Raw genomic sequence first — 25,204 nt, forward strand, 5'->3', positions numbered from 1 at the left:
AAATTTAGGTAATTAATCTAGTGACAAAATTTAACACCAAGTTCACATATCGTGATGCTAGGAAGAGTTCTTCAAACAGAAAAATCGTCAAGTCGAAGTAGATGATTTGTACCAGCAACCAAATGGCAGTTAGTGGGTCAAAGATGTTATTTAAATCTGGTGTGTAATAGTAAGTATCCCTGAAAAAAAGCAAAAAATTCAAAAAAGGTGTAAAGATCACGTTCAACACGTAGCCTACTTACATGAGCCTCTGGATCTGCGTGGATATGGAAAAGGAGGCAAGAAACATAATTACTATATAAAAATACAAGAGGCCTGCTTCGATTAATCGAACTTCACCGACATCGATTAAACCGTTGAAATGAGGAACGTAGAACAGGAGCATCGCCAAGGCAGACACCTGTGAAAATTTGCATATTGATAAGTTTTCTTGTGAAAGTTGTAACGTAAGTTATAAGTTCGAGTACCAATAATCTTCTTTGCTAGAGAGAATAAAGTGACGCGTTACGTCGTTTCTCGTGTATTAAACACGCGTTACGCGCAACTCCTCCACCATGGATTTCCAATAACGCGAGTCCACTTGTAGCTGAATGGATAAAGCCTGTGAAATGATGTTGGGCTCACACCTGATTTAAAGACAAGCCACGTGGAGTGTTTTCTTCGCGTGTATAACGTATAAAGAAAGCCAATTTCCTATAGAAAGTCTTCCTGGAAGACTTGAACACGCAACGCAACGCAAACACAGGGGACTTGGCATCACCAGTGTTTCTGTTATCTTATCCCATATCATCATCAATAACTTCGGTTAATGTTACCTATGGTTCCAAAATGGCGGCTCGTCTCCAATTCCAGCAAATAAAAGGAAACAGTGGGAACGCACATTCTAACCTAACCTAACCTATTCTAATAATTTTGTTGGTAATAATTATGGTAATTTATTAGAATAGGTCAGGTTAGATTAGAACATGTGTCCCCACTGTTTCCTTTCTTCTATTTGCTGGAATCAAAGACGAGCCGCCATTTTGGAACCATAGGTAACATTAACCATAACTTCAATTTACTTTAACGAAGCAATGCTCCAAAATCTTTCGTTTATGCAAATTTTCGATATTCAATGCAAGAACTTTAAGGTTGACATAAAGTAAAATTCTTACCTTATATGGTTGGAAACCGATTACGAAACAAAGAAAGTACACCCCTATTTTAAGTAAACGGTTAGAAATTTCTCTTTCCCAATCCATTTTCACTACGAGCAACAATTCGTGACACCATAGTGAATTTATAGCGTGACGTTCAACATTACTTTGCATATTCACAAATGCTGTGTGTAAAAGTCCTAACTACATCAATTTGACGTTACTTTACTCTTTCCTATTGTAAAATGTATAACAATGGTGTCAGAATGGCGTAAAAGTGTGCACTATTCTTCTATCCACTTGGGAATACCACGTATAAACGAGGATGACGTCATCGTTACCGAAGCTTTCGCTAAACATCTTGAACGATTCCTTATAACAAAATGACTTCCTAAATATCGTTGGCAAATGTTTAGTATTAAACGGGCATTTTGCCGTGAAGGAATCGTTCAAAATATCCAGAGAATATCAGTAACAATGACGCCATTCTCATTTAACTCGTTCGACTTTACAAATATACTCTGAGTGAAATAACCGAAAAACAAGTTCAATTAAGATTGTTTTGAATACTGAATAATGAGTTGTGTGATAAATATCAATGGAAATGTCAATTAGTGGATCCTTCGCCCATTAATTGCCATTTCATTGCCAATCCTTGGAGGTAGAATTCCCCAAGACCACTCCGCTATATCTTCATCCGAGATCCTGATGATTTTTCCTACTGTTATTAACACAATGGGTGCATTGCTCGGTAAAGAAACTTTAATTCTTCTGGGTAAACACAGCGATGACGTATTCCGTTTTAAATGAAACGGGCTACATCATCGGTTCGCTTATCCATTAACGCCGCATTACCAGGCAATGGGCCCAATGTCTTTTCCGTCTTTCTAAGGGCTCCTGTAGACTAGTCCACAAGGGCGTAGTCAGGATTTTTTTCAGGGGAGGTAAAAATAAGGTAACGTTGTTTATTAAAACAACGTTAGTAAAGAACGTTAGTAAGGAAAAAACAGGAAATCAATAAGTATGTTTCTTTTCCATATATTGAAGGCCTTTTTGAAAAATACCAAAAAACTTTTTGTAATAGTTCAATTAAATTAGCTCCGATTAAAAAAAACAGGTTATTTGGACTGACAATGACAAGATCTTATAAGAAAAAGAATTATTAGAGGAGGAAGGAGTGATTTATAGACTTCAATGTACATGCGGAATACGAAGTTTCTACGTTGGAGAAACGAAAAGGAAACCACAAGTGAGATTATGGGAACATCTGGTTCAAAGTTGACACCTAACCAGTGTTTTTACAGTGTTACGCGAATAATTGTCATATTGATATTAATAATATAAAAATTTTATATAGAAAAAAATGTCGTGAAAAGAAAATTTAAGAAACATTTTGCAATTATTATGCAAAATAATGTAATGAATTTAAATAATGGCGTGATACCCGCGGAATGCTGGAAAGGTCTAATCACACATAAAAACTGTAAACGCGATGAGAATTGTGTGTTTATCACTGATGGCTAACTTGTACTACATTTTGTTCGTGAGAGACCCTACCTGAGGTGGCCGATAGAGGCGAAATGCATTTAGAGTTGAGTATGGAGTAAATTAAATAAAAAAAAAATTGTTTTTTCTCTCAAAGCTAACCTGTTTTGTCCTTTACTTTTTTAACTCCAACTGTCATTCCGTTTTAAATAAATGGATTAGAGTCTTGGAATTTTTTTAGCCTTCGTATGTCAGAAAAGATTGGAGGAGAATTTTTCCGTGTACTGGTCAATAGTACAAATAAATAAAGAATTTCAATTTGATTTTGTTTAAAATTATTGTTCACTTTAGAAATAAGTAAATCTACCCATGGGTCACTTTCTCTGCTTCACAGGAAAAGAGAAGCGTTCCTTCTAAAATGAAAGTTTTAGGCGTGAGAGAAACGCCTAAATACCCCGTTGATACCCCGGTTGATGCCCCTCATTGGTCCACTAATTTTGGTATAAAAGATGGACGTCACCTATTTGCCGGGTTTTTGTCACGAATCTCACGTCGCTAGCTGTGCCCTATTTAACTTTGTTAAGAAATTCCTTGTTGTCTTGCCTTACGTTTTGATACATCGATCCCATAAAAGATGAATGAGACAAGAAGTCTACTCAATCGAAAGAAAGTGTTCTCGCACTACATTCCCAGGTAACGAATGAAATAATTGTAAAACTCTCTGGACACGAATAAATGTAAACTTTAAGATTGGATAGATTAAGTAATTGCATTATCTTTGTATCGAAATTTGGAACTTATATGGTGTTATTTTGATATTAATTAATCAAGAATGTTATTTTGTAATATTTATTATTTTTCTTTGTATAAATAAATATAATTGTTTTTATGTAGTTAATTAATCAAGCCTACTTCCATTATCGTATCCTACAAAACATCTCTACTAACACTCAGAGACGCTAAAACAACAATAGACCCACATTTGAAATTGTTAACTAGTGTCAGGAATCCTGATACAGGGTGGTTCTAATTAAAGTTGCCCTACTCAGACCTGTCCACAGCCCGTTCTCGTGAACGTATTTCGATGAAACTTGGTATATATGTTATATGGACCATGGAGAAAAGGAAAATGCAAAAAAAAATAGTTGAATTTTTACCACTAGGTGAAAAAATGGCGCATGAAAAACAAGAAACACAAAATGAAAACACGCAAAAGATTTTTAACTACGACATTTGTTCAATGTGCAATCTATTTTCATTAGTCACATGTTCAAAACGCTTCACAGTGCTGTAAGACTTTTTTCTTGCCACAGGGAAGCACAGGCTACTTGAGTAACATTTTCACTTTTTGTCCGAGTTTTTGAAACACGTTCCCACGTTAGATTTTTATGAGTTTGGTGTCAGAATGCTCAGTTGTACACTGGCGTGTGCATAAATTATCTTTTGAAAAATATAATTCCCTCTGAGTAAAGATATACTGAAAAATGAACGTGTCAACTTTCGCCACTTTGACACTTAATAATAAAAAAGTATTTTAATATTTTTTGGTGCTGTATTTTGAATATAAAGCCATGCAATTGCTTGATGTTTATCCAGAGTTTGGTGAATTTCGGTCTAACTATGGAAAAGTTATCTGAGTTCTAAGAAAAAGGAACCAGATTTATGTCCCTCATCCCCACTAGATGGCATTACGTTACCTAGCTATATTAACGAGAATATGCAGACTCTTTTTTTTTTTTAAGGTGTGAACTTTTTGATTACATTTTTGTACTGAAATATAGTCAATTCTATTTAATTGGGCCACCAATTAATTGGGGCAGCCGCTTTATTGGGCCAAATCTCAAAGAATGGAAACCAAATTAATAAATTAATACATAATTTAAATGCTTAATTGAGACAATTTTTCACTTAATTGGGACAGTGGCAGAAAGGAATTTAGCAATTTTTGATATATTTTAGAAAACTTCCGAAAAATATGTCAACTCTATGTACTGTACCCTACTGTCACGTATGCCAAACGGTTAGTTGGAAGAAGAAGCAATTTTATCTTTTGCTCAGGCGGTTTGAAAATGCAATTGTTGTTAAAATAACCGATTTAACATGATTATGGTGTTCGGACAACTCTAATGCTTTTACACAACATACTATAATTTTTTTTAAACAATAAGGCGACCAAATACAAACAACCCAAAATTTTTTCACAAGTGGTCTGAGGAGCGTGTCTTAATTCACTAATATATACATTTTATGCAGTATTCTTAAGGGTTTCAGACATTCCAATTACATGAAGGGTATCATTATATGGATATACTGTAAATTACTTAAATTTAACTACTGTTCAAAAAATCCAGCAACTTTCACAGCAACATTTAAAACTGTATGTGTAACACCATCTGTTATAATATTTTATTATTAAAAACCTTTTATATTTTTGGTTAATGCCACCTATGGTTCCAAGATAGCGGCTTGTCTCTGATTCTAGCAAATAGAAGAAGGGAAACAGTGGGGACGCACGTTCTAACCTAACCTATTCTAACAAATTACAATAATTATTACCAACAAATTTATTAGAATAGGTTAGGTTAGGTTAGAACATGCGTCCCACTATTTCCTTGCTGGAATCAGACGAGCCACCATCTTAGAACCATAGGTAACATTGACCATATTTTTAATTATTATAAAATGATAAAAAGCTTAATTTTGACGGAAGGGATGGGTTTTATATAAAAAAAATTGTAAATGCTAATAACGTGTAAATTCGTCCTTAAGCCTGACCCTTTTATCTCTCCACCCCTTTGACCTTTAACACCAAAATTTAATAGCATGAATCCTCCTAATAAACAAACCTTCCAGCAAAAATTCAGAAATTACCGACAAAAGACAAAGAAGTTATCAAGCTTCAAAGAGGATGAACAAAATCGTGCACTCCTCACACATTTACACATACAGAAAACCCCCAGTTTTATTTCTCCACGTTTCAAGGTTCCAAATCCAAAAATGTAAAAATCTTCGGGGTCATTTTTGACAGATTACCATACTTTCCCTTTGTTATATAACAGAGCCGGGAAAGTGAAACCATCAAACATAAAACTAGAACTTGTGAATTTGAAGTTTTGCAACCATTAAGTGAATCATTGTTAAGCGACGATTTATAAAAATTAATTAATTAAGGTCTAATCAAGTTTATTCGGGTTGCAACGAGGAGGGTCTTCACGGATCGTGCGAAGAAAATAAAAGCAACATGAAAATTGAACTGTATTTCCATACTAATTATGAGCTTTATTCATTTTCCTGAAACCATTTGAGAAATCTTTAAATATTGTCCATTAGCTTAATTGATCTGATGTAATGAAGATATTAAGTAAAACATGAGGAAGCAACCTTCACGAACATTCATAAATAATCAATAATTATAATAGCTAAACAAACAGCCTTTGTTTAGCTACTACATCAATCAATTAATTTATTATGACATTAAAATAATTTAAATAATTTATCAAATTGTTATATCACTATCTCATGGTAAATCTCATAAATTCAATGTCTTGTGTCATTTCATAGTGGGTGATTGAATTTATGATTTTGAAAGGAATGTCTAGGTCAGACTTCAAAGTTGCTATGTTACAAGCAATTAGCAATTAGAAACATTTGCTCAACCATAACACCGTTGAAATTCGTCATCGTAGACACATGTTATATCAATAACAATTTCTTCTGTGCTAAAGTATCTAATGATTTCTGAGACAATTTAGTAATTGTGCTTCAAGCGCCGAGTTCTTGTGTTGCTATTGTAAAGAATTTTGTGATCTGAAATTAAAATATTAAAAAATCAAGAATTATAAGCGGTAAGTTATTACCGAAGCCATTAAGTGCGATAGTTGGAAATGTATTAAACTTGTTGATGAACTTTACATAATTCCAGAATTCTTTGTCTGTTCTGTTTCTTACTTTCTATATCATAAATTTACTTGCTTCTGCTTATCTGGAACATTATAAACTTTAGTTTCCGAACGTTTAAACAATAAAAAAAATGCTTATTGTTGAAGAAACACGTCTATTTAGCTTTTTACCCTGTCCTTAAAAAGTTCTTAATCAGGGAGTCAAATAAAATGATCCTTCACTGGCTGTGTGGATAAAATCATTCAACACTAGTAGTTGGTTGAAAGTTTGGGCCTGGCCAACCTGATAGTCACATAGAGTTTGCGAAGTTTCTTTATGTGTCTAGCACTTAAATAGGGACAATTCAGGATTTGAAAGTGTTCTCTTGGCAGATCGTCCATATGTTGTGTTGCCTAATTCCATTTCATCCCATAAAATAAAAACGATTGAAACCAGAGATAATCATAAATATTGTATTTCTATCCACATGATTTAATAAGAACAGGTGATATACATGTTTCTCTCTACAATTAACGTGTCCAATTAACTGTTTCGCCAGTGTTTTATACAGTCAAAACTCTGAACAGCAGCCAAAACGAACATATTGAAAATGGTCTCCTTTTACAGGTAACCGGAAGTTCTATGGTATTATACTTTTAAAAAATATTTTCCTAAATACTCGAAAAATTTGAATATGTAAACGTCAGTTTGCATAAAAACAAGGAAAATGCTAGCTAAAAGACTGGAGAAATAAAATTACTTTAACTCCTTTACAATTGTCGATTCGGCCACTCAAATTTTTGGCATCAGGTTTACAAAATCCATAATAAATCAAATTTCTACAAACTTTACGAAATTTTCATACAAACTATCTTCGTTTTCAACACATTCCTGCTAACCATGATAATATTCAAAATTGATTTTATGTACAATAGCTTCATCAGCATTTCCCCCAAACACCAGATATACATGATGATGATATTCTTGTACATACGCTGTGGTCTTTCATTTCTTTCAATACATTCATATAAAAAAAATAAAATTAAATTCTTAAATATCGGCAACACCCATGACAAAACGATCCATTAACTTACTGACATTGAAATTTTCGGTATTGTATGCATTGTTATCAGTTCAACATGTACAATTGTAACTATACTATTTGTAAACTTGTATTATTATTTAACATTCTCTACTGAATCTACAATAGTAATTTTCTTTTGCTACGTAAACATCACGTTACTATTAATTTTTTTTGTATGGGCAAACATGTGTGAAGTGTTATACGAAAAACCTATATAGATAAACGAACGCTGCATTTACAAAAATGTGTATATGCGGTAATTCCTTTAAATAGCGTCGGTCAAAAAAAAAATTAAATTCCGAACTGTTTTCGCACAAAAAATAATGAGACGTAACTTACCGTCGACCGTTTGAGTAAATGAACATTTGACATTGGTGTAGTCGAGAACCGAAATACTGAGCGTGGCAAATGTGAACCTAGAGTTAGATGACAATTTCGGATGACAATGCGATCAAATGTCATCGTTACTCGAGTGGTACGCGCAGTCTCGAGGAGGAGCAGCTGCAGTTGCAAACTTGTCGTTCTGCAAGCGTATGTGATAAAGAACTTGTCGCGCGAAGATTGGAAAATACATTTGAGCGGCGATTGCAGTGACCGCGGAAATACAGATGTATAAGGTAATTGGATCGGTATCATTACGCAGTCGTGGCCGAGTGGTTAAGGCGACGAACTAGAAATCCGTTGAAATCTTCCCGCACAGGTTCGAATCCTGTCGACTGCGTTTTCCGTAATTTTTGTTTATCTGTTTCCTTTTTATAAAACGTTAACGAAGAATCTTTATATTCGCGGAACCGTATATTAAAGTATATTTAATGCTGCAAACATTGTTTTTAATACCATCGTTTTAAAAGTTAAAAGAAATCAATTAATTTGAAATTTCTGGTATCCAAATATAAAAACACGGGTTTCAAATAAAAAAAACAAACAAATTATTGTTTAATTAAACGATTTTTATGTCGATCGTTCTGTCACAATTAAGACTACAATATTCGCGTTTTTCTTAGTTTTTTTACTCCATATATTAGAAAAATAAAATATTTCATATTAGCTGTGTACTTTTTTTTGCTTAAGCCATAGCTTAACACATCTAAAAATAAAGTTTCGACTTTGTCATAGATGCAAAAATAATTCATCCTCAAAAGAAATGTTTAGTCACACAGTAAATCTAATTACCTTTTGTATATTTCAGAGCGTAACTCGCTCTCTAGTCTTTATCACGTACAAGCATTTAATTGTAAAATTCGGGCACCTTAATTTAACAAAATTTCAATTTTATTCATAGATTAGAAAGAGTCACTCAGTAAATTTAACAACATAGATTAAAAGAATGTTACTAGACTTGAAGTCTATTCATTTTTCGGTTCGGAAAATCATCATAGAATCGAAATTTTTATTTTTTTTTATACGGACACGAAACAACAGAATATTTCATTTTTGAATTTATATTGCTGTTGACACGAATGTATATGCAGGGAATGTTTCGCGATAATCCGACAGAGAGGCTGAAAATCACGAAATTCGCTGAAATTTCCAAACGTTTCACATTAAATTTCGTGGCGACGCAACAATGAAACTCTAACAATTTGTTGCGATTATTGTTATTGCGAACAATTAGATTTTTGGTCGTGCGATTTAAAGTCTTTGATTTTAAGCGGTTTTTCAGTTACTCATTATTTGCAGTAATTTTATCGGTAAGTTGAGACTACGAACTTTTTTAAATTTACGTAGTTTTGGACATTGTTAAGCCGAATATAACAATTAGTGGCAATGATTTTTCGAGAAAGCTCAATTTAGATAACAATTGATAGGTTTGGTTAGTTAATTTAAAACTGATTATAATAATGTTTCTAAGAGAAATGACGGGTGAAGAAAAAATTAATGTAAGCGATTTATATTAAATCAAATTTACTGAGCCTAATATACTTTTAATAAGTTGGACGTTTGTGGTAAAACAATCGATTGAAAAATGAAATCGCATTAAACCGAGGTCTGCCAGCACATTTTAAAAACACGTTTTTCACATAGTAAAGAAATCCTCATAAAATTCAATTACGAAAAGCAATCTGTACATAAAAATATTACGCCTATTCGTTTCGAATATGTTTCCTCTACTTAGTAACAAACGAGTCGTTAATTAATGATGAGAAAAAGTAAAGTATGAAGGACGTGATGACTCAAAGATATGGAAACCTTTTCAGTTATCTAATGATGTAAAATCAGCATGACAGGAAACGTGTAGTTGAAAAGAAGGCTTACAGTAGAGCTTCCACGAGCTGTACCAGAGCTGGAAAACGGAGTATCGTCCACCAAGTGGATTACTTTGAAGGTGATAGTGTGTCAATAATTTAAACTATTCAAAGCAAGCAACTATAAACCGTCCTCGAACTTTTGGATCCTACCACGTAGAAATGACGTGTTTACTTTCTCTTCTGTATTTTTGCGGTATGATGAAAACATTTCGAGTTTTGCAGCATGTGAGTATTGTTTCTGATATTGTGTCACTAAATCCAGTGAATGTAATAATTAATGTAACCATTTTTCATCTTGCAATATGTGAATTATTCAATTCAGTATTAAACCCTAAACTTGGCCCTTTACGGTAGCAGTTCCGCAAAGGGCCAAGATTTTTTTGTGCCGTTGCGAAAGCAAACCAGCATCAGTGTATAGCAGCTGTCGACCTGATCGAATATGCTAAACCGATCTGGAGTACAGCAGTCGCTTTTTCGTCGGGCGTCGTCGCATCCGCATGATATACTACGGGCACTGATTGGAAGACAAACAGACTCCGTTTGCACTCGGATCTAGTAGAAAATTGCAGACGGCAAAAGTGGTCGGCAATGTTTAGATGCGTACTGGCGTCGGCAAATTTCGAGACAATTGCGAAAGGTATGTTTTTAAGAGCGATATCGGTAATTCGCAGGCTAGAACATTTATTAATGGCAGATATTTTTGTCAACAATGATGCTCGGTTGCGTTATCAGGACGGGAGCAGACTTAGCAGACAAGAGCCCGGATAGCTCAGTCGGTAGAGCGTTAGGCTTTTAACCTAACGGTCCAGGGTTCGAGTCCCTGTTCGGGCGGTTCGCTTTTTTTTTCTTCGTTTTGCCGATCGTGGTTGTGGATTGCTAAAATCGAATCGCATTTTCCAGAGACTTACTCACGAATGCCGGTTTAACTGGATATGCAAAGAAAACGGGTTTGATTGGAAACTTGCAACCGCATATTTTGCAATGACACTGACTTGGATATTGCATGTAGGCAGAGCAAATAGCAGATTTTTTCGGCAGACTATGTATGTGCGTTGATATTATTACATTAAAGTTTTCTCTCGATGACGAATCCTTTTATTGCAATTCGATAACACTGTCTTTGAAATACGCTTCGAAAATTGAACGATGATGAGAGCGTTGTACTGCACAATAACAAAATATTGCACTAATAGAAAATAAAAGTCGTTAGAATAAGATACGTTGAATAAGCCCGGTTAGCTCAGTCGGTAGAGCGTTAGGCTCTTAACCTAACGGTCCGGGGTTCGAGCCCCCGATCGGGCGAGACGTTTTTGCGTTGTTCTGAATTCTGAATTATTAATGACATTCAGCAAATTCCTTTTGTTAACGATTATATTTATAGAATATTGTACCACATAGCCCGTAACGCTTGCCAGTGGGCGTTCTAGCAGCAGCGGTGTCGTTCCGTGGTATGAATAATGAATTTATATTACAAATAAAAATAACAATATACTGTTAATAAATAAATTATACTGTTAATTTGAATAATAGCTGAAAATCTTCGCTAGGGACGCTTCTAGTGGGCGTTCTAGACATTCCGTTACAGATTACAAATATACAAACAATGAAATATATATAGAAGGTAAAAAATAGTCTTGAATTTCTTCATATAATTATTATTAATTAGAAATATGGATCGATTCATCTTTTTCACTGTGTAGACGATTGCATGATTATTAACAGTGCTATAAGTATTATGTTGAGATACACAAAATTTTTTTTTCATTTCTGGAAAATCCCTTAACTTATTACGTACAAAAACGAAACATTTTACATTTTTGTATATATGTGAGGTAAAACTCATTCTAATAATTGCAAACTCTTCCATTTTTTCAACTGAATACGTGCTATGAGTCCATGATCAAAATGATTAACAAAAAGTAATTGTAAATTAAAAATAATTATTCGTACTTGTATAATTTGCCGATGCAGTCGTATGCATAAAAACGTTCGAAGCTAGCCGACTACGGTTTTCGGTAGATGTGCGAAATAAGAATAATAAGCAAAAAGAAGAGAGACAATATGTGGTTTGTCGTTCTGGTCTTTTTATATTAAATCCGATTTGTGAATGAATTACGAATCGAGGGTTCATATACTTGTGTTGTAATAAAAACCTATATAGATGAACGAACGTTGCATTTACAGGAAATGTGTAAATGTCGCGGCAATTGCTTTGGAAAGCGTCGGTCGAGAAAGAATTAAATTCGGGGCTGTTTTCGCACGAAAAGTAATGCAACGTAACTTACGTGAAATCGTGGTTTCCAGGAAAGCACAGAGAGCAGTCGTGGCCGAGTGGTTAAGGCGACGGATTCGAAATCCGTTGGGATCTTCCCGCACAGGTTCGAATCCTGTCGATTGCGTGTTTGTTAATTAGTATCGTTTTTTGCCGGGTAACGTAATTTGTTTCAAGCTCGAGCGTAAGTTGTAACACAGTAAATATTGAGGCGTTGGAATTTCGCACAGTCTGTTCTTTTTTTCTTTTTTTTTATTTAGTAACATTCATAGTGGCTTAGTTAAAACGGTAAACCAGCGAAGATCGTCAACAACAGTTATGCGACCATCTCAAGTGCACTCGCGCGTAAGTGGCGACGCCATGTTACCTGATATCTCACCGTCGACCGTTTGAGTAAATGAACATTTGACATCGGTGTAGTCGAGAACCGAAATTCTGAGCGTAAGTATTGTAAACCTAGAGTTAGATGACAGTTTCGAATGACAATGCGATCAAATGTCATCGTTACTCGAGTGGTACGCGCAGTCTCGAGGAGGAGCAGCTGCAGTCGCAAACTTGTCGTTCTGCAAGCGTATGTGATGGAAAACTTGTCGCGCGAAGATTGGAAAATACATTTAAGCGGCAATTTCAGTGAACGCGTGGATAGAAATGTATAGGGTAATTGGAGCGGTGTCATTACGCAGTCGTGGCCGAGTGGTTAAGGCGACGGACTAGAAATCCGTTGGGATCTTCCCGCACAGGTTCGAATCCTGTCGACTGCGTTTTCCGTAATTTTTGTTTATCTGTTTCGTTTTTTAAAACGTCAATGGAGAAATTTTATATTCGCCAAACCGTATATTAAAGTATATTTAATGCTGCAAACATTGTTTTTAATACCATCGTATTATAAGTTGGAAGAAATCAATTAATTTGAAATTTCAGGTATCCAAATATAAAAACCCGTGTTTCAAATAAAAGAAACAAATTATTGTTTAATGAAATAATTTTTATGTCGATAGTTCTATCACAATTAAAACTACAATATTCGCATTTTTCTTCGTTTTTTTACTCTAGATAGTACGAGAATAAAATATTTCCTATTAGCCGTGTACTTCCCCTTTTTTTCTGTTTAAGCCATAGCTTAACACATCTAAAAAGAAGTTTCGATTTCGTCATAAATGCAAAAACAAATCATTCTCAAAACGGATGTTTAGTCAATCAGTAAATCTCATTATCTTTTGTATATTTAAAAGCGTGACTTGCTTTCTAGTCTTTATCACGTACAAGCATTTAACTGTAAAATTCGTAATTTTAATTTGACAAAATTTCAATGTTATTCATAGATTAGAAAGGGTCACTCAGTAAATTTAACAATATAGATTAAAAGAATGTTACTAGACTTGAAGTCTATTCATTTTTCGGTTCGGAAAATCATCATAAAATCGAAATTTTTATTTTTTTTTTATACGGACACGAAACAACAGAATATTTCATTTTTGAATTTATATTGCTGTTGACACGAATGTATATGCAGGGAATGTTTCGCGATAATCCGACAGAGAGGCTGAAAATCACGAAATTCGCTGAAATTTCCAAACGTTTCACATTAAATTTCGTGGCGACGCAACAATGAAACTCTAACAATTTGTTGCGATTATTGTTATTGCGAACAATTAGATTTTTGGTCGTGCGATTTAAAGTCTTTGATTTTAAGCGGTTTTTCAGTTACTCATTATTTGCAGTAATTTTATCGGTAAGTTGAGACTACGAACTTTTTTAAATTTACGTAGTTTTGGACATTGTTAAGCCGAATATAACAATTAGTGGCAATGATTTTTCGAGAAAGCTCAATTTAGATAACAATTGATAGGTTTGGTTAGTTAATTTAAAACTGATTATAATAATGTTTCTAAGAGAAATGACGGGTGAAGAAAAAATTAATGTAAGCGATTTATATTAAATCAAATTTACTGAGCCTAATATACTTTTAATAAGTTGGACGTTTGTGGTAAAACAATCGATTGAAAAATGAAATCGCATTAAACCGAGGTCTGCCAGCACATTTTAAAAACACGTTTTTCACATAGTAAAGAAATCCTCATAAAATTCAATTACGAAAAGCAATCTGTACATAAAAATATTACGCCTATTCGTTTCGAATATGTTTCCTCTACTTAGTAACAAACGAGTCGTTAATTAATGATGAGAAAAAGTAAAGTATGAAGGACGTGATGACTCAAAGATATGGAAACCTTTTCAGTTATCTAATGATGTAAAATCAGCATGACAGGAAACGTGTAGTTGAAAAGAAGGCTTACAGTAGAGCTTCCACGAGCTGTACCAGAGCTGGAAAACGGAGTATCGTCCACCAAGTGGATTACTTTGAAGGTGATAGTGTGTCAATAATTTAAACTATTCAAAGCAAGCAACTATAAACCGTCCTCGAACTTTTGGATCCTACCACGTAGAAATGACGTGTTTACTTTCTCTTCTGTATTTTTGCGGTATGATGAAAACATTTCGAGTTTTGCAGCATGTGAGTATTGTTTCTGATATTGTGTCACTAAATCCAGTGAATGTAATAATTAATGTAACCATTTTTCATCTTGCAATATGTGAATTATTCAATTCAGTATTAAACCCTAAACTTGGCCCTTTACGGTAGCAGTTCCGCAAAGGGCCAAGATTTTTTTGTGCCGTTGCGAAAGCAAACCAGCATCAGTGTATAGCAGCTGTCGACCTGATCGAATATGCTAAACCGATCTGGAGTACAGCAGTCGCTTTTTCGTCGGGCGTCGTCGCATCCGCATGATATACTACGGGCACTGATTGGAAGACAAACAGACTCCGTTTGCACTCGGATCTAGTAGAAAATTGCAGACGGCAAAAGTGGTCGGCAATGTTTAGATGCGTACTGGCGTCGGCAAATTTCGAGACAATTGCGAAAGGTATGTTTTTAAGAGCGATATCGGTAATTCGCAGGCTAGAACATTTATTAATGGCAGATATTTTTGTCAACAATGATGCTCGGTTGCGTTATCAGGACGGGAGCAGACTTAGCAGACAAGAGCCCGGATAGCTCAGTCGGTAGAGCGTTAGGCTTTTAACCTAACGGTCCAGGGTTCGAGTCCCTGTTCGGGCGGTTCGCTTTTTTTTTCTTCGTTTTGCCGATCGTGGTTGTGGATTGCTAAAATCGAATCGCATTTTCCAGAGACTTACTCACGAATGCCGGTTTAACTGGATATGCAAAGAAAACGGGTTTGATTGGAAACTTGCAACCGCATATTTTGCAATGACACTGACTTGGATATTGCATGTAGGCAGAGCAAATAGCAGATTTTTTCGGCAGACTATGTATGTGCGTTGATATTATTACATTAAAGTTTTCTCTCGATGACGAATCCTTTTATTGCAATTCGATAACACTGTCTTTGAAATACGCTTCGAAAATTGAACGATGATGAGAGCGTTGTACTGCACAATAACAAAATATTGCACTAATAGAAAATAAAAGTCGTTAGAATAAGATACGTTGAATAAGCCCGGTTAGCTCAGTCGGTAGAGCGTTAGGCTCTTAACCTAACGGTCCGGGGTTCGAGCCCCCGATCGGGCGAGACGTTTTTGCGTTGTTCTGAATTCTGAATTATTAATGACATTCAGCAAATTCCTTTTGTTAACGATTATATTTATAGAATATTGTACCACATAGCCCGTAACGCTTGCCAGTGGGCGTTCTAGCAGCAGCGGTGTCGTTCCGTGGTATGAATAATGAATTTATATTACAAATAAAAATAACAATATACTGTTAATAAATAAATTATACTGTTAATTTGAATAATAGCTGAAAATCTTCGCTAGGGACGCTTCTAGTGGGCGTTCTAGACATTCCGTTACAGATTACAAATATACAAACAATGAAATATATATAGAAGGTAAAAAATAGTCTTGAATTTCTTCATATAATTATTATTAATTAGAAATATGGATCGATTCATCTTTTTCACTGTGTAGACGATTGCATGATTATTAACAGTGCTATAAGTATTATGTTGAGATACACAAAATTTTTTTTTCATTTCTGGAAAATCCCTTAACTTATTACGTACAAAAACGAAACATTTTACATTTTTGTATATATGTGAGGTAAAACTCATTCTAATAATTGCAAACTCTTCCATTTTTTCAACTGAATACGTGCTATGAGTCCATGATCAAAATGATTAACAAAAAGTAATTGTAAATTAAAAATAATTATTCGTACTTGTATAATTTGCCGATGCAGTCGTATGCATAAAAACGTTCGAAGCTAGCCGACTACGGTTTTCGGTAGATGTGCGAAATAAGAATAATAAGCAAAAAGAAGAGAGACAATATGTGGTTTGTCGTTCTGGTCTTTTTATATTAAATCCGATTTGTGAATGAATTACGAATCGAGGGTTCATATACTTGTGTTGTAATAAAAACCTATATAGATGAACGAACGTTGCATTTACAGGAAATGTGTAAATGTCGCGGCAATTGCTTTGGAAAGCGTCGGTCGAGAAAGAATTAAATTCGGGGCTGTTTTCGCACGAAAAGTAATGCAACGTAACTTACGTGAAATCGTGGTTTCCAGGAAAGCACAGAGAGCAGTCGTGGCCGAGTGGTTAAGGCGACGGATTCGAAATCCGTTGGGATCTTCCCGCACAGGTTCGAATCCTGTCGATTGCGTGTTTGTTAATTAGTATCGTTTTTTGCCGGGTAACGTAATTTGTTTCAAGCTCGAGCGTAAGTTGTAACACAGTAAATATTGAGGCGTTGGAATTTCGCACAGTCTGTTCTTTTTTTCTTTTTTTTTATTTAGTAACATTCATAGTGGCTTAGTTAAAACGGTAAACCAGCGAAGATCGTCAACAACAGTTATGCGACCATCTCAAGTGCACTCGCGCGTAAGTGGCGACGCCATGTTACCTGATATCTCACCGTCGACCGTTTGAGTAAATGAACATTTGACATCGGTGTAGTCGAGAACCGAAATTCTGAGCGTAAGTATTGTAAACCTAGAGTTAGATGACAGTTTCGAATGACAATGCGATCAAATGTCATCGTTACTCGAGTGGTACGCGCAGTCTCGAGGAGGAGCAGCTGCAGTCGCAAACTTGTCGTTCTGCAAGCGTATGTGATGGAAAACTTGTCGCGCGAAGATTGGAAAATACATTTAAGCGGCAATTTCAGTGAACGCGTGGATAGAAATGTATAGGGTAATTGGAGCGGTGTCATTACGCAGTCGTGGCCGAGTGGTTAAGGCGACGGACTAGAAATCCGTTGGGATCTTCCCGCACAGGTTCGAATCCTGTCGACTGCGTTTTCCGTAATTTTTGTTTATCTGTTTCGTTTTTTAAAACGTCAATGGAGAAATTTTATATTCGCCAAACCGTATATTAAAGTATATTTAATGCTGCAAACATTGTTTTTAATACCATCGTATTATAAGTTGGAAGAAATCAATTAATTTGAAATTTCAGGTATCCAAATATAAAAACCCGTGTTTCAAATAAAAGAAACAAATTATTGTTTAATGAAATAATTTTTATGTCGATAGTTCTATCACAATTAAAACTACAATATTCGCATTTTTCTTCGTTTTTTTACTCTAGATAGTACGAGAATAAAATATTTCCTATTAGCCGTGTACTTCCCCTTTTTTTCTGTTTAAGCCATAGCTTAACACATCTAAAAAGAAGTTTCGATTTCGTCATAAATGCAAAAACAAATCATTCTCAAAACGGATGTTTAGTCAATCAGTAAATCTCATTATCTTTTGTATATTTAAAAGCGTGACTTGCTTTCTAGTCTTTATCACGTACAAGCATTTAACTGTAAAATTCGTAATTTTAATTTGACAAAATTTCAATGTTATTCATAGATTAGAAAGGGTCACTCAGTAAATTTAACAATATAGATTAAAAGAATGTTACTAGACTTGAAGTCTATTCATTTTTCGGTTCGGAAAATCATCATAAAATCGAAATTTTTATTTTTTTTTTATACGGACACGAAACAACAGAATATTTCATTTTTGAATTTATATTGCTGTTGACACGAATGTATATGCAGGGAATGTTTCGCGATAATCCGACAGAGAGGCTGAAAATCACGAAATTCGCTGAAATTTCCAAACGTTTCACATTAAATTTCGTGGCGACGCAACAATGAAACTCTAACAATTTGTTGCGATTATTGTTATTGCGAACAATTAGATTTTTGGTCGTGCGATTTAAAGTCTTTGATTTTAAGCGGTTTTTCAGTTACTCATTATTTGCAGTAATTTTATCGGTAAGTTGAGACTACGAACTTTTTTAAATTTACGTAGTTTTGGACATTGTTAAGCCGAATATAACAATTAGTGGCAATGATTTTTCGAGAAAGCTCAATTTAGATAACAATTGATAGGTTTGGTTAGTTAATTTAAAACTGATTATAATAATGTTTCTAAGAGAAATGACGGGTGAAGAAAAAATTAATGTAAGCGATTTATATTAAATCAAATTTACTGAGCCTAATATACTTTTAATAAGTTGGACGTTTGTGGTAAAACAATCGATTGAAAAATGAAATCGCATTAAACCGAGGTCTGCCAGCACATTTTAAAAACACGTTTTTCACATAGTAAAGAAATCCTCATAAAATTCAATTACGAAAAGCAATCTGTACATAAAAATATTACGCCTATTCGTTTCGAATATGTTTCCTCTACTTAGTAACAAACGAGTCGTTAATTAATGATGAGAAAAAGTAAAGTATGAAGGACGTGATGACTCAAAGATATGGAAACCTTTTCAGTTATCTAATGATGTAAAATCAGCATGACAGGAAACGTGTAGTTGAAAAGAAGGCTTACAGTAGAGCTTCCACGAGCTGTACCAGAGCTGGAAAACGGAGTATCGTCCACCAAGTGGATTACTTTGAAGGTGATAGTGTGTCAATAATTTAAACTATTCAAAGCAAGCAACTATAAACCGTCCTCGAACTTTTGGATCCTACCACGTAGAAATGACGTGTTTACTTTCTCTTCTGTATTTTTGCGGTATGATGAAAACATTTCGAGTTTTGCAGCATGTGAGTATTGTTTCTGATATTGTGTCACTAAATCCAGTGAATGTAATAATTAATGTAACCATTTTTCATCTTGCAATATGTGAATTATTCAATTCAGTATTAAACCCTAAACTTGGCCCTTTACGGTAGCAGTTCCGCAAAGGGCCAAGATTTTTTTGTGCCGTTGCGAAAGCAAACCAGCATCAGTGTATAGCAGCTGTCGACCTGATCGAATATGCTAAACCGATCTGGAGTACAGCAGTCGCTTTTTCGTCGGGCGTCGTCGCATCCGCATGATATACTACGGGCACTGATTGGAAGACAAACAGACTCCGTTTGCACTCGGATCTAGTAGAAAATTGCAGACGGCAAAAGTGGTCGGCAATGTTTAGATGCGTACTGGCGTCGGCAAATTTCGAGACAATTGCGAAAGGTATGTTTTTAAGAGCGATATCGGTAATTCGCAGGCTAGAACATTTATTAATGGCAGATATTTTTGTCAACAATGATGCTCGGTTGCGTTATCAGGACGGGAGCAGACTTAGCAGACAAGAGCCCGGATAGCTCAGTCGGTAGAGCGTTAGGCTTTTAACCTAACGGTCCAGGGTTCGAGTCCCTGTTCGGGCGGTTCGCTTTTTTTTTCTTCGTTTTGCCGATCGTGGTTGTGGATTGCTAAAATCGAATCGCATTTTCCAGAGACTTACTCACGAATGCCGGTTTAACTGGATATGCAAAGAAAACGGGTTTGATTGGAAACTTGCAACCGCATATTTTGCAATGACACTGACTTGGATATTGCATGTAGGCAGAGCAAATAGCAGATTTTTTCGGCAGACTATGTATGTGCGTTGATATTATTACATTAAAGTTTTCTCTCGATGACGAATCCTTTTATTGCAATTCGATAACACTGTCTTTGAAATACGCTTCGAAAATTGAACGATGATGAGAGCGTTGTACTGCACAATAACAAAATATTGCACTAATAGAAAATAAAAGTCGTTAGAATAAGATACGTTGAATAAGCCCGGTTAGCTCAGTCGGTAGAGCGTTAGGCTCTTAACCTAACGGTCCGGGGTTCGAGCCCCCGATCGGGCGAGACGTTTTTGCGTTGTTCTGAATTCTGAATTATTAATGACATTCAGCAAATTCCTTTTGTTAACGATTATATTTATAGAATATTGTACCACATAGCCCGTAACGCTTGCCAGTGGGCGTTCTAGCAGCAGCGGTGTCGTTCCGTGGTATGAATAATGAATTTATATTACAAATAAAAATAACAATATACTGTTAATAAATAAATTATACTGTTAATTTGAATAATAGCTGAAAATCTTCGCTAGGGACGCTTCTAGTGGGCGTTCTAGACATTCCGTTACAGATTACAAATATACAAACAATGAAATATATATAGAAGGTAAAAAATAGTCTTGAATTTCTTCATATAATTATTATTAATTAGAAATATGGATCGATTCATCTTTTTCACTGTGTAGACGATTGCATGATTATTAACAGTGCTATAAGTATTATGTTGAGATACACAAAATTTTTTTTTCATTTCTGGAAAATCCCTTAACTTATTACGTACAAAAACGAAACATTTTACATTTTTGTATATATGTGAGGTAAAACTCATTCTAATAATTGCAAACTCTTCCATTTTTTCAACTGAATACGTGCTATGAGTCCATGATCAAAATGATTAACAAAAAGTAATTGTAAATTAAAAATAATTATTCGTACTTGTATAATTTGCCGATGCAGTCGTATGCATAAAAACGTTCGAAGCTAGCCGACTACGGTTTTCGGTAGATGTGCGAAATAAGAATAATAAGCAAAAAGAAGAGAGACAATATGTGGTTTGTCGTTCTGGTCTTTTTATATTAAATCCGATTTGTGAATGAATTACGAATCGAGGGTTCATATACTTGTGTTGTAATAAAAACCTATATAGATGAACGAACGTTGCATTTACAGGAAATGTGTAAATGTCGCGGCAATTGCTTTGGAAAGCGTCGGTCGAGAAAGAATTAAATTCGGGGCTGTTTTCGCACGAAAAGTAATGCAACGTAACTTACGTGAAATCGTGGTTTCCAGGAAAGCACAGAGAGCAGTCGTGGCCGAGTGGTTAAGGCGACGGATTCGAAATCCGTTGGGATCTTCCCGCACAGGTTCGAATCCTGTCGATTGCGTGTTTGTTAATTAGTATCGTTTTTTGCCGGGTAACGTAATTTGTTTCAAGCTCGAGCGTAAGTTGTAACACAGTAAATATTGAGGCGTTGGAATTTCGCACAGTCTGTTCTTTTTTTCTTTTTTTTTATTTAGTAACATTCATAGTGGCTTAGTTAAAACGGTAAACCAGCGAAGATCGTCAACAACAGTTATGCGACCATCTCAAGTGCACTCGCGCGTAAGTGGCGACGCCATGTTACCTGATATCTCACCGTCGACCGTTTGAGTAAATGAACATTTGACATCGGTGTAGTCGAGAACCGAAATTCTGAGCGTAAGTATTGTAAACCTAGAGTTAGATGACAGTTTCGAATGACAATGCGATCAAATGTCATCGTTACTCGAGTGGTACGCGCAGTCTCGAGGAGGAGCAGCTGCAGTCGCAAACTTGTCGTTCTGCAAGCGTATGTGATGGAAAACTTGTCGCGCGAAGATTGGAAAATACATTTAAGCGGCAATTTCAGTGAACGCGTGGATAGAAATGTATAGGGTAATTGGAGCGGTGTCATTACGCAGTCGTGGCCGAGTGGTTAAGGCGACGGACTAGAAATCCGTTGGGATCTTCCCGCACAGGTTCGAATCCTGTCGACTGCGTTTTCCGTAATTTTTGTTTATCTGTTTCGTTTTTTAAAACGTCAATGGAGAAATTTTATATTCGCCAAACCGTATATTAAAGTATATTTAATGCTGCAAACATTGTTTTTAATACCATCGTATTATAAGTTGGAAGAAATCAATTAATTTGAAATTTCAGGTATCCAAATATAAAAACCCGTGTTTCAAATAAAAGAAACAAATTATTGTTTAATGAAATAATTTTTATGTCGATAGTTCTATCACAATTAAAACTACAATATTCGCATTTTTCTTCGTTTTTTTACTCTAGATAGTACGAGAATAAAATATTTCCTATTAGCCGTGTACTTCCCCTTTTTTTCTGTTTAAGCCATAGCTTAACACATCTAAAAAGAAGTTTCGATTTCGTCATAAATGCAAAAACAAATCATTCTCAAAACGGATGTTTAGTCAATCAGTAAATCTCATTATCTTTTGTATATTTAAAAGCGTGACTTGCTTTCTAGTCTTTATCACGTACAAGCATTTAACTGTAAAATTCGTAATTTTAATTTGACAAAATTTCAATGTTATTCATAGATTAGAAAGGGTCACTCAGTAAATTTAACAATATAGATTAAAAGAATGTTACTAGACTTGAAGTCTATTCATTTTTCGGTTCGGAAAATCATCATAAAATCGAAATTTTTATTTTTTTTTTATACGGACACGAAACAACAGAATATTTCATTTTTGAATTTATATTGCTGTTGACACGAATGTATATGCAGGGAATGTTTCGCGATAATCCGACAGAGAGGCTGAAAATCACGAAATTCGCTGAAATTTCCAAACGTTTCACATTAAATTTCGTGGCGACGCAACAATGAAACTCTAACAATTTGTTGCGATTATTGTTATTGCGAACAATTAGATTTTTGGTCGTGCGATTTAAAGTCTTTGATTTTAAGCGGTTTTTCAGTTACTCATTATTTGCAGTAATTTTATCGGTAAGTTGAGACTACGAACTTTTTTAAATTTACGTAGTTTTGGACATTGTTAAGCCGAATATAACAATTAGTGGCAATGATTTTTCGAGAAAGCTCAATTTAGATAACAATTGATAGGTTTGGTTAGTTAATTTAAAACTGATTATAATAATGTTTCTAAGAGAAATGACGGGTGAAGAAAAAATTAATGTAAGCGATTTATATTAAATCAAATTTACTGAGCCTAATATACTTTTAATAAGTTGGACGTTTGTGGTAAAACAATCGATTGAAAAATGAAATCGCATTAAACCGAGGTCTGCCAGCACATTTTAAAAACACGTTTTTCACATAGTAAAGAAATCCTCATAAAATTCAATTACGAAAAGCAATCTGTACATAAAAATATTACGCCTATTCGTTTCGAATATGTTTCCTCTACTTAGTAACAAACGAGTCGTTAATTAATGATGAGAAAAAGTAAAGTATGAAGGACGTGATGACTCAAAGATATGGAAACCTTTTCAGTTATCTAATGATGTAAAATCAGCATGACAGGAAACGTGTAGTTGAAAAGAAGGCTTACAGTAGAGCTTCCACGAGCTGTACCAGAGCTGGAAAACGGAGTATCGTCCACCAAGTGGATTACTTTGAAGGTGATAGTGTGTCAATAATTTAAACTATTCAAAGCAAGCAACTATAAACCGTCCTCGAACTTTTGGATCCTACCACGTAGAAATGACGTGTTTACTTTCTCTTCTGTATTTTTGCGGTATGATGAAAACATTTCGAGTTTTGCAGCATGTGAGTATTGTTTCTGATATTGTGTCACTAAATCCAGTGAATGTAATAATTAATGTAACCATTTTTCATCTTGCAATATGTGAATTATTCAATTCAGTATTAAACCCTAAACTTGGCCCTTTACGGTAGCAGTTCCGCAAAGGGCCAAGATTTTTTTGTGCCGTTGCGAAAGCAAACCAGCATCAGTGTATAGCAGCTGTCGACCTGATCGAATATGCTAAACCGATCTGGAGTACAGCAGTCGCTTTTTCGTCGGGCGTCGTCGCATCCGCATGATATACTACGGGCACTGATTGGAAGACAAACAGACTCCGTTTGCACTCGGATCTAGTAGAAAATTGCAGACGGCAAAAGTGGTCGGCAATGTTTAGATGCGTACTGGCGTCGGCAAATTTCGAGACAATTGCGAAAGGTATGTTTTTAAGAGCGATATCGGTAATTCGCAGGCTAGAACATTTATTAATGGCAGATATTTTTGTCAACAATGATGCTCGGTTGCGTTATCAGGACGGGAGCAGACTTAGCAGACAAGAGCCCGGATAGCTCAGTCGGTAGAGCGTTAGGCTTTTAACCTAACGGTCCAGGGTTCGAGTCCCTGTTCGGGCGGTTCGCTTTTTTTTTCTTCGTTTTGCCGATCGTGGTTGTGGATTGCTAAAATCGAATCGCATTTTCCAGAGACTTACTCACGAATGCCGGTTTAACTGGATATGCAAAGAAAACGGGTTTGATTGGAAACTTGCAACCGCATATTTTGCAATGACACTGACTTGGATATTGCATGTAGGCAGAGCAAATAGCAGATTTTTTCGGCAGACTATGTATGTGCGTTGATATTATTACATTAAAGTTTTCTCTCGATGACGAATCCTTTTATTGCAATTCGATAACACTGTCTTTGAAATACGCTTCGAAAATTGAACGATGATGAGAGCGTTGTACTGCACAATAACAAAATATTGCACTAATAGAAAATAAAAGTCGTTAGAATAAGATACGTTGAATAAGCCCGGTTAGCTCAGTCGGTAGAGCGTTAGGCTCTTAACCTAACGGTCCGGGGTTCGAGCCCCCGATCGGGCGAGACGTTTTTGCGTTGTTCTGAATTCTGAATTATTAATGACATTCAGCAAATTCCTTTTGTTAACGATTATATTTATAGAATATTGTACCACATAGCCCGTAACGCTTGCCAGTGGGCGTTCTAGCAGCAGCGGTGTCGTTCCGTGGTATGAATAATGAATTTATATTACAAATAAAAATAACAATATACTGTTAATAAATAAATTATACTGTTAATTTGAATAATAGCTGAAAATCTTCGCTAGGGACGCTTCTAGTGGGCGTTCTAGACATTCCGTTACAGATTACAAATATACAAACAATGAAATATATATAGAAGGTAAAAAATAGTCTTGAATTTCTTCATATAATTATTATTAATTAGAAATATGGATCGATTCATC

The 25,204-nt window shown here is 35.2% G+C and overlaps 1 long non-coding RNA gene and 15 other non-coding genes across 16 annotated transcripts; 15 read left to right on the top strand and 1 right to left on the bottom strand.

Annotated features, from left to right (window-relative positions):
- LOC136987800 (uncharacterized) lies at positions 1 to 1,252 on the bottom strand. Its single transcript, XR_010882678.1, has 3 exons — positions 1,155 to 1,252; positions 243 to 400; positions 1 to 179 (listed from the first exon to the last, which is right to left on the bottom strand). It is a non-coding gene; the product is annotated as an uncharacterized lncRNA (long non-coding RNA).
- A 6,971-nt stretch (positions 1,253 to 8,223) lies between these two features.
- On the top strand, positions 8,224 to 8,305 carry TRNAS-AGA (transfer RNA serine (anticodon AGA)). The gene has a single exon. It is a non-coding gene; the product is annotated as a tRNA-Ser (tRNA).
- Positions 8,306 to 10,591: 2,286 nt separating this feature from the next.
- On the top strand, positions 10,592 to 10,664 carry TRNAK-UUU (transfer RNA lysine (anticodon UUU)). The gene has a single exon. It is a non-coding gene; the product is annotated as a tRNA-Lys (tRNA).
- A 398-nt stretch (positions 10,665 to 11,062) lies between these two features.
- TRNAK-CUU (transfer RNA lysine (anticodon CUU)) lies at positions 11,063 to 11,135 on the top strand. Its single transcript has one exon. It is a non-coding gene; the product is annotated as a tRNA-Lys (tRNA).
- Positions 11,136 to 12,150: 1,015 nt separating this feature from the next.
- TRNAS-CGA (transfer RNA serine (anticodon CGA)) lies at positions 12,151 to 12,232 on the top strand. Its single transcript has one exon. It is a non-coding gene; the product is annotated as a tRNA-Ser (tRNA).
- A 552-nt stretch (positions 12,233 to 12,784) lies between these two features.
- TRNAS-AGA (transfer RNA serine (anticodon AGA)) lies at positions 12,785 to 12,866 on the top strand. Its single transcript has one exon. It is a non-coding gene; the product is annotated as a tRNA-Ser (tRNA).
- Positions 12,867 to 15,153: 2,287 nt separating this feature from the next.
- TRNAK-UUU (transfer RNA lysine (anticodon UUU)) lies at positions 15,154 to 15,226 on the top strand. Its single transcript has one exon. It is a non-coding gene; the product is annotated as a tRNA-Lys (tRNA).
- A 398-nt stretch (positions 15,227 to 15,624) lies between these two features.
- TRNAK-CUU (transfer RNA lysine (anticodon CUU)) lies at positions 15,625 to 15,697 on the top strand. Its single transcript has one exon. It is a non-coding gene; the product is annotated as a tRNA-Lys (tRNA).
- Positions 15,698 to 16,712: 1,015 nt separating this feature from the next.
- TRNAS-CGA (transfer RNA serine (anticodon CGA)) lies at positions 16,713 to 16,794 on the top strand. The gene has a single exon. It is a non-coding gene; the product is annotated as a tRNA-Ser (tRNA).
- Positions 16,795 to 17,346: 552 nt separating this feature from the next.
- On the top strand, positions 17,347 to 17,428 carry TRNAS-AGA (transfer RNA serine (anticodon AGA)). The gene has a single exon. It is a non-coding gene; the product is annotated as a tRNA-Ser (tRNA).
- A 2,287-nt stretch (positions 17,429 to 19,715) lies between these two features.
- On the top strand, positions 19,716 to 19,788 carry TRNAK-UUU (transfer RNA lysine (anticodon UUU)). The gene has a single exon. It is a non-coding gene; the product is annotated as a tRNA-Lys (tRNA).
- A 398-nt stretch (positions 19,789 to 20,186) lies between these two features.
- Positions 20,187 to 20,259, top strand: TRNAK-CUU (transfer RNA lysine (anticodon CUU)). Its single transcript has one exon. It is a non-coding gene; the product is annotated as a tRNA-Lys (tRNA).
- A 1,015-nt stretch (positions 20,260 to 21,274) lies between these two features.
- On the top strand, positions 21,275 to 21,356 carry TRNAS-CGA (transfer RNA serine (anticodon CGA)). Its single transcript has one exon. It is a non-coding gene; the product is annotated as a tRNA-Ser (tRNA).
- A 552-nt stretch (positions 21,357 to 21,908) lies between these two features.
- TRNAS-AGA (transfer RNA serine (anticodon AGA)) lies at positions 21,909 to 21,990 on the top strand. Its single transcript has one exon. It is a non-coding gene; the product is annotated as a tRNA-Ser (tRNA).
- Positions 21,991 to 24,277: 2,287 nt separating this feature from the next.
- TRNAK-UUU (transfer RNA lysine (anticodon UUU)) lies at positions 24,278 to 24,350 on the top strand. Its single transcript has one exon. It is a non-coding gene; the product is annotated as a tRNA-Lys (tRNA).
- Positions 24,351 to 24,748: 398 nt separating this feature from the next.
- On the top strand, positions 24,749 to 24,821 carry TRNAK-CUU (transfer RNA lysine (anticodon CUU)). Its single transcript has one exon. It is a non-coding gene; the product is annotated as a tRNA-Lys (tRNA).
- The last annotated feature ends 383 nt before the right edge of the window (positions 24,822 to 25,204 follow it).

The sequence above is a fragment of the Centruroides vittatus genome, unplaced genomic scaffold, assembly GCF_030686945.1.
Source record: "Centruroides vittatus isolate TY-2023 unplaced genomic scaffold, ASM3068694v2 scaffold_2707, whole genome shotgun sequence".
NCBI lineage: Eukaryota > Metazoa > Arthropoda > Arachnida > Scorpiones > Buthidae > Centruroides > Centruroides vittatus.